This window comes from Coptis chinensis, chromosome 7 (genome assembly GCF_015680905.1).
Source record: "Coptis chinensis isolate HL-2020 chromosome 7, ASM1568090v1, whole genome shotgun sequence".
NCBI lineage: Eukaryota > Viridiplantae > Streptophyta > Magnoliopsida > Ranunculales > Ranunculaceae > Coptis > Coptis chinensis.
The window spans coordinates 15,255,795-15,265,476 of NC_141462.1; the positions used below are offsets into that span (position 1 = coordinate 15,255,795).

General features: G+C 35.1%; 1 long non-coding RNA gene across 1 annotated transcript; it reads right to left on the reverse strand.

Moving 5' to 3' along the window:
- Positions 1–377: 377 nt before the first annotated feature.
- Positions 378–1,534, reverse strand: LOC147486205 (uncharacterized). Its single transcript, XR_015200818.1, has 2 exons — positions 1,468–1,534; positions 378–682 (listed from the first exon to the last, which is right to left on the reverse strand). It is a non-coding gene; the product is annotated as an uncharacterized LOC147486205 (long non-coding RNA).
- Positions 1,535–9,682: the final 8,148 nt, after the last annotated feature.

Here is a 9,682-nt window from a genome sequence, read left to right on the forward strand (position 1 = left end):
TGTGACGCCATTTTGGCGTCACAAATATTAGTGACGTCATATTGACGTTACAAATTTGTGACGCCAAAACGACGTCATTAATATTTGTGACGCTATTTTAACGTTACAAATATGAGTGACGCCATATTGACATCACAAATTTGTGACGCCAAAACGATGTCACTAATATTTATGACGCCATTTTGGCGTCACAAATTTGTGACGTCAGTATGACATCACTAATATTTGTGACGCCAAAATGGCGTCACTAAAATTGAATTAATTTGAAAAAAAATATATTGCACAATTAGCCCCAAATTTGGGGCTACATCCACGTACTCTAAATAATCTGTCCAAGAATCACTTAGAATTTTCATTCACCCACACAAGTCCTAACAAGAACAATAACTACATTACTTTTTTATAGATACAAAAAAAGAAAACTTTACACAACATTGTGTTCTCAATACTCAATATATATTTAACATTACACCTTCCACATAGTCCCAAACTATACATTCCACTTGTATTAACATTAAACATGTACAAAAGAAAAGTAAAAGTGTAAAACTAAAGAAACCAAACACAACACAAGCTTTTACTAAACAGTACGAAAGTGTTCATAAATTTACACTACAAAAAATAGCTCTGCTTGAAGCTTTCCAGAATAGTTCTCCCATGAAAACATCCACATTCTTCCCACCTACAAGGAATAAATGGAGCATATGATCAATATGTCTATTCAGTAGATTACTTCAATATAAAACTAACCAACTCTATGTCTAGTGAAAGGTAGTTAACCCTCCCCCCATCGTTTTTATGAGGATCATCTTCTGGAAATTATGGGGTGAAGGTAACATTACCAAGCATCCGCTTCTAAAAGATATATTAGAAATATACAAGTACTATCTTCTACTGACTACTGCGTTGTGGAAGTAATAGCCTATGAGAAAGTTCAAGAGGATACATCGGATCCACATATGTGAAAGCGTTTCTATTTATAAGTACTATACATTCCATGCTTATACAGTTTCTTCGATATTGTTCGCTATTTGTATGGATCCTATTCTGGGAAAATACAACTGTATCAAACTTGTGACGCATAAACATGTATGCAAAGGTCAAAGTAAGCATCATCTATTAGCTGCATAAAACAATGCCTAAAGTCCTAACTACTGTCACGCTTGATCACAAGTACAAAATATGCTTAACAATATCACGGACATTTAAAACAAAATGAGAGACCCACGAAGGTCTGTAATACAATCAATGGCTACTAATAACTATAGTAAGCACTTCTGTATATATGGCTACGAGCACTACCAACTTGTTTACAACTTTACTGAAACTTATGACTTAAGAATTGTATGATTATGTAATCACTAATTCTGACTTGAGAGAACTTGAAAATACACAATTTACTCGCCATAATTTTAAAATGAAGAAAGTGGATAGTCTACTGTCTTTTTATATAGGGTAAGGGTGTACCTCCGAAACCAGTTAAAATTCATATCTGGGTGTCTGAAGCTTTGTGAGTTTGTCCCTCATAATCACTAGAAGAAATAGGTATCACATCAGTAAGGAAATACAAGAATAGCTCGACTTTTATTTAAAAAGGGGTAAAATAAATAATCGACAAGATAAAGCAAATTGTTCGATAAGTATTTGCCCCAACATAATGAACACTAAGAAATGTAAATTGATATGTTATTTCAAGTACCGCATCTTGATATCTTTCCTCCTGTGGTAGCTGTATACAAACTCCTAATCAAATGAAGTTCCTCTGCAAGTAAATGTGCCTTCCTCAAAGACCGAAAGCAAGACATAAACTCGTGGCTTAAAACATTGAGGATTAAACCTAAACAAACAAAGCGAAGAACAAGGGTAAAAAATCCCGGGGCCAACTTCTACCAACATCCGTTTGGTGAGATGAAAGACAATTGTGGTCATATGCCTTTAAGAACATGAACACAAGCTATATACATTGTTTTTCTTTTACTTGAAACTCATATTAGTATAGAAACATATGGGACAATCTCTTTATGCTAATCCATGCTAATTTAAGGAAAATATTCTTTGAAAGCGGACTAAGTTGGCATGTGATGCTTAACATTCTTGGTCTAAATTATTTGGTCAACTACAACCGATCGTCTCTTCTAAAGCAACACTAATGGATAGAATGGTTCAATTAAAAACGCCTAGTTACAGAAATTAATATCATCAGTGGAATATGACTTCTAATCTCTAGGAAGCGAATGTAAACATGGAGGCTATCTGAATTATATATCATTCATTTTATCTACAGATGTCATCTCCACATCATATACGCGAGTAGTAGAACTAGTTCTTCTGCTTCCCTTTTAACTAAGTGCTACAAATTGTTATACTATATTTTTCAAACATTTTTTGCTGAAAATGAAACATGGAAGGCTTTATTGTGTATTGGTATTGGATGATACTAGTTACAAAGGAGCTCACTAAGAGAGAAATAATAAAAGAAACGACAATTTAACTAGCAAAACAGCAGTATTCTTATTGAACACAAATTGATCATTCCACAACTCCTAGAATTAATATACCATAATCTCATTTTAGTGAGTAAATATTTAATATTCACTCCCATGATTAGCCTCCCCGGAAATGAGAAAATATTAAACTATGTCTCATACTGTCGCTATTGATATTTTTTAAAAAGGTAACCAGTTTGATACTGGAACATAAAATCCAATTTCCTATCCTAGTCCACCTTCATACCTTGTACATCCCATGACGGAACCAGATTTGAAGAAGAGTGACTAAATCAAAAAGGAACTGGAGGGGGAACTAAAGGATTAAGTATATGAAACATCTTGAAGAAAGAAAGGAAATAAATGAGCTAGCCTAGTCTAGGTGTTTGGCAAAGGGAGAAGTCCCTGTCCACAAAAGAAGTTGTATGCAAGTGACTTATAAAACACTAGGTCATTGATTGATACCTGTCCAACCGAAACACGATTGATACCTGTCCAATGATACATCATAGCAGGTCCATGGCAGTAGTAGACACCAGCGGCAAGCAGGCACCCAGCAGCGACACCACCACCAGCAGCAGCAAGCAGGCACCCAACAGTGACACCACCAACAGCAGCAACAACACCCAGCAGCAGCAGCAAGCAACAACACCTGCACATACTCACATACACACACACACACACCAGCTAGCAGTACACTCACAATACCACATGCACACACTCACACACTAGCTAGCAGCACACTCACATCACCACCTACACACACTCATGCACTTCAAGAAGACTGAAAGCTGCGGTGCGAGAGTACCCGCGCACACCGATTCGGTACCACCACAAAATGCGAAAAGAAGTTTACGCAAGTAAAGCGGAAAATCAATCGACCACTTAAATAAAAATGATAACACGAACCAATTAATGGTAAACAAGTTGATAACTAAACAACTTATAAATGACAAGGAAAACAATCATCTCAAGTAACAATGGCAAAGATAATTATAATGTTTTTCTAAAAGAAAAAAATCATTCAAAGAGCATATAACTAAGATCTTTATTGCATCTAATAAATATTCTCGCCAAGAAATCAACACACATCCATAGTTAACTCACTTAAGATCCACCAGCGCTTTCCTCACCAGCCGAATCCCAATGTGTTTTTAAGAACTTTAGGCGCAAAACTACCATTGTACTTCCAAACCAACAAGGCGCGCAAGTACCACTAAATTCTCGGAGTAGAAAGCAAGTAGTAGTAAAGTTACAAAATCAGATGGGTTTATTCCCTCGTTGCATTTCGACTTGACAAATAAAAGTTGCAAACATACCGGTTAAGTCGAGAAATGCCTCAGCATCAGCTACCTGTTCTCTAGGCGTTTGAACTATAAACCAACAACAAAATTCAACATATTAGCCAAAAAAATGACATAAGGATGCCACCCCCATCAAACAGAGCCCACACACTTCCTCTTCTCATTCTTTTACAGACATTTTCTGCTAGGATGAGAGTCATTTGGGATTTCCAAATCCTCTCACTTACAAATTCAGTGAAATGATGTTCTAAATCAGATTTACCTCGCACTTGATGTAGATGACAGAATTCCATTATATATAAACAACGCCAATATGATTAAACCTTGCCGCTGTTGTGTGAAACTCGAAATTGACATGAAATTACAAACCCCAAAATCAATTTGAGAGAACCAACAACTAAAGATTCCAACTTTTGACGGAAAAGAAGTAATCAAAGTGGGTTGGTTTCAACATTGATATGAACACACATTGAAACAAAGGATATCAAAACTAACTATAATTCTCAATCGAACAATACTAGACAATATCAATAACTTATAATCTATCACCGTAAAGAAAAACACAAGCTCAATACTTATCTGAAGAAACAAACTATACAAAAACCAAAACGGGAAGAAAAGAAACTAGACATCATATTATAAAAAATAAAGAAACATACTTTAAGTGGAAAACTAATGTTAGAAGTTCAAAAACATACCTTCAAGCAACTAAAATTTGAAAAATAAATAAAAGCTTTGGGTCCACAAAGATCATTCGATGATTCTGAGGCATGTTTCGATTTACAACCAATATAATTATTGTTTGGTTTATGACACAAGTATGTTGAGGCTCTCGACTCATTATGTAATTGGCACTAGTTCGAGGAGCTAGATAGTATCCGAGCTATACTGAGCTCGAGTATCTCAGTTAGTCTACTGTTGTAGGATGGTAGTCGATGAGTTTCAATATTTTTAGGTTTCAGTGTTCGACTTGTTTTAGATGTACAGGATTTAAAATATGTTCATACTCTGCGTATCTCATAACACAGTCGAGTTGAGTTTGAACGAGCTAACAAAGTGGCCAAGCTTGAGCAGCTCTACTAATTTACCATCCCTACCTCTAAATGAGCTGAGTAATCTCCACCTAATTAATGTAGATTATTACAGAATACAGAGCAATCTCCAGCTAATACAGACATTTAAGTTGTAGTTCAAATAGTTACATCTTTTCATAATACCTACATGTGCACTAGCTTGAAAATTGTATAATCGATCCAAAATTGGATATATGATTTCCAGCTCTAGGTTCAAGCAAAGTGATTATATAGTTCAGAAATATTCCCAAATATAGAGTATAAAACTCTTCAATAGAAGTACATAACATTGAATTTTTTCAGAACTATACAAAATCCAATTCCACTTGTGGTGCCAAACCCACAGTGAAGCAAAACCCCCAATTCAGTGAATTTCATAACCCCAAATCAATTTATAAAAATAACTCTACGAATCAAAAAATACAAAAAAAATTACTTGCTTTTAGGTTTTCGTTTGCCATTTTTGAGCTTAATTGAAAACCCAACAATTGATTGAAGAAATAGTTACCTTCGGATGGACTTAGCAATTCGCGTTTGGCAGGATTTTGGAACTCTTGTTGTCCATGATCCACAACGAAACCCACTTGAAAAATTGAGAGGGGGCTACAATGAGTGGGAAGATCGTGAAGCGGCTTGAGAGCAAATAATAGAAGCTTAGCTTCAAACCGGCGAATATGAGTTTGAACTTTTCATGTTCGCAAGACAATCAATTTTCCATTCTTCTACTAAAACCCTAGGGCTTATTTGAGAAGTCAAGTCTGAGAGAGAGTTGAGATCGAGAAGAAACCGAAGTGTTTTGGGTGTGGCGCCTCACGCGTGCGAATGTCGCTAGTTTTAATTTTTATTAGCTAAAATATTTATACCTTTCACGCCTATATGCCGTCACTATGTTTTTCAGTTTTTTCTTGAAAAAAATAAAACAACTTTTTGATTTATTGTGACGCTAAAAACCAAATACTGACGCCTAATTGGCGTCACAAAATTTCTGACGCCATTTTGGCGTCACAAATCCCTAAAAGCCTCTGTCACAAAAATACAGTTATGGTGTAGTGTATAACAATCAAAACAGAGCATTGGTTCCATCTCAGTTTAACCAGAACTATCAAAACCCACCTATCAACAACCAAAGAGACCTAGTTCTAGTCACACCATCAACTAGCGTCCAAACCGATAAGCCCACCGAAATAATGCTATCTGTCATGCAACAGCAAACCCAAATCCTAGCATCCATGTAACAATCTCTAAACTTGTTAGCCCAAGATAAAACCCAGAAAGGTGTGTTCCCAGGTCAAGCTATCTCGAACCCTAAAGCAACAAACACAACCTTTGAAGCAACAAGTGAAGTGAAAGAAGCTGGAGCACTAAAAACTCATTCTTAATCATCACATCTACGAGGACTAAATCCTTTTTTCCGATGTATTCCTTTCCTTTCCATTCCATCTTTTGCTTTAGGGGGATACATCAATAGGGTAACCGAACCTCTCCACTTGGAGGGTGTGGTTGTAAGTGCTGGAGCCTTAGTCCACAGTATATCTCGCATATTCTTTGTAAAATACTTTTTACTCATCATTTGAGTAAGTGTGAACCTGTGGAGCGAGTATACAATTTTTCTTTTCTTTATTTTACAATTCTTTTTCAAAAATGTTTGATTTCTTTATGCTATTAATGATAGATTCTTGATACATCAATAGTTAAGTGATTTTTCAAAAATGGGCAATGGATTTTACACAGACCAACCCCTAGAACTACGCAATCTAGGGGCGGTTTGAGATCAACTTTGCTTACTAAGGGTTGCCTATATCACTGAGCTATTCGCCTGGGTTAGGACATTCCATGTCTTGCGCAGTAAATCCCCCAACTCGCATAGCTGAAGCTCTGTCGGTCTAGATTGGGTTCACCACAGAGTCAACACGAAAATTGCCTAAAAATATCTGTTATGATTTGTTTTAAAGTAGTAACATCTAGAATCACTGGTTTTGAGTACAAGTTTCTTAAAACATCTCTCTTTAGTTTTCAAAACCAGAAGATATAAAAAATGAAAGTTATACGTCCGGAGTAACCAAAATGATACTGGGTTAACGTATAATTTTATCTTCTTAGCAAAACCTCTATATGGATAGAGATATATTTTGAATGAGAAAACAAACACAAAAAAAAAAAAAAACGATGCGTCTCGAAACGTGAATTAAACAAATAGAGTAACCCAAAGTGATACTATTCTATATTCAATTCTATCTTTTTGCCTCCACCTCTCTATTTTGTCTCGAGAATCTAACGTTAAAAAAGTTAGAAATTTTCAAAAAAATTTCTTTTCTTAAAAATCTTTCCCTTCTCGTTTAAATCTTTTCTCCTTCTAAATCTCTCTCGTTTCTAAAAAACTTTTCAAAAATGCCTTCTGTAACAAACAAAAACCTTCCATCTAGCAAGACTAGATGGATCAGTTTCAATGATCATGTGCAAGCACTTCCTAGAGAACTGCAACTTAAGATATTGACACATATACCAAAAATCATTCCTGGTTTAGGTAAGAGTTCATACGCACGTAAGAGACGTGCTATGAGAGAAGGTTGGTGCTTGAATTGTCAAACACCAACTTGCCCCGGTCTTCAACCTCATAACAATTCTGTTTATAAAGTCTACACGTGTTATCCTCCAGTGTCACTAGAACACTGCAGAGCATTCGAGATGCGCTTCCGCAGAGTGATAGACATGCTAGGACTCGCCATCAAGGAGAAGGATCTTCTAGACACCGCGATGAGTCATTCACAGATTCTGACTAGAAAATCTCCCTAGTGTCCGTATAGTTGGATATATTTATTTATATTTTTCTTTTCACGTGTATGACGTAGTATAAGTTAGATTATATATATTATTATCTGCTTGTTTCATTTCTTTTGAGGAATTTGGTATATGAGTAGAAGGTAATACAGATACATCATGCCAAAAAATTTCATTTTTTTTCATTCTTTTTTGCATTTGCATAAGTTTTCAAAAATACAAAAACCCAAAAAGATTTTCATAGTAGAATAATTATCCTTAGTATAATAAACCATGTATTTATCGTTCTATATCAAACAACCTACGCCCCAAACTTATTTGGGGGTGGTATATTTTTATCATGAAGAACAGAATACAGAGGTATCGCCGTTTTTACTTATGTTTCTATGATAATCTCTTTCCTTATCTCTTCATACTTTGAAGACAAAACATATTTTTCTTTGGGGGTATAGTAACATTTTACAAAAACTATACATTTTCTATATAGTATATAATAGTATATTTCTTTCTTCCTAAATTTTTTTTTTCTAAAAAGACCAAAAATATTTTTCTGTTTAGTATTAAAAGTCTTGTTTCCTTTTTCTATGATGAGTAAATAGTCTAGAAGTCTCATTATAACATTAGAGTAAGGATTTGTTCTTCGAACTTAGACTAATATATGTACAATAGTTTTTACATCTTTTCATGAATGACATGTATCAATATTTGTATGTATATAGTAGTAAGTTTCCGAGACTAAGGTTAGAACAGTTAAGTTCCATTTCCTAAGAGAATCTAGCCAAAAGCCTCATCTGAATGATTACTGAGTAATGAAACAAAAGATGACCAGATAGAAAGACCACACATCCACTTACTTGATCACCACGCCATATCCTATGAGGAAATTTAGTTTCTTTTTGGACTGATATAGTCAAATAAACGTTAAAAACCCAACAAGATAGATTTTTCATTTAGAATAACCCCTTTTCTGAGCCTTCACCTTTTTCTAAAAGCCTTTTTATTTTTCTCTATAAAATCCTAACCCATTACAAAATCCAATAAAAAGTTTACCCAGCTGACGAGTTGAGAACTAGATGGATATCAGAGAAAGAGAAGAGAAGACCTTGTACAAAAATATAAAAGTTATTTGCTTCAGAAAGAAAAGAAAAAAAAAAAAAAGAAAAGAAAAGAAAAGAAAGAGAAGAAAAGAAAAGAAAGACCCATCCAAAACCAAAACTCCAAAAATCCAAAGGAGTAAAAAAAAATCGAATCTCCCAAAAGTTCAAAATCAAAAGGAGACGATATCAAAAACAAAAAGAAACAAAAACAAAGTTAGAACTCCCAAAATTCAAAATCATATGGAGTCATAAAGCCAAAGAGCTAAAAGAATGTATCACCATGTGGAAGCAAAATAACAAATTGAGGTTCTTCTCTGGTTACAAATATCTTGAAGACCCAGTTCTCATCTTATCAGATTTAGTTTTTTCCTTTATTTTTCTTTCTAAACCATCACCTTAGCCCCGTAACTCCAAATAAAAGACCTCTTGCTCGATTAGGAATATGATGGTGTGATAGTAAGTGGCAAGCGTGATCAATCGACCCCGGTTCTTTCGGACGTCATTTGAGTATGTGAGGAATATAAGTGCCCGCTGCACTTGAGAGAACGAAACTTAAGTGAATCTATCAAAGAGTTGTGATTGCAACACACCCTTGTGAGAACCCAGGCCACCTTAAGGAAGCTCTCCAAAAACCTCAGAAACAACTCTGCTTTTACATTTCATTGCTCATATTTTGCACATTTATCTTTAGATGATTAAATTACTGTACATATGCTATTCTAAGTTCAAATGAGCTTTTCTTTATTCACCGCTAATGAGCTGTATGGACATCTGAGAATAAATAAGGAAACATGACTCTTTGTATTAAATAGAAGAAGTTTGTGAGTACCTTCACTTGAAAACTCTCACGAGGCTTGAAGCTCATCCACTAGGGAATTCCTAGTGGTTGAAGGCCTTGTTGTATATGGTCAATGCAATCGCACTCTGCGAAAGGAGATGTTTAG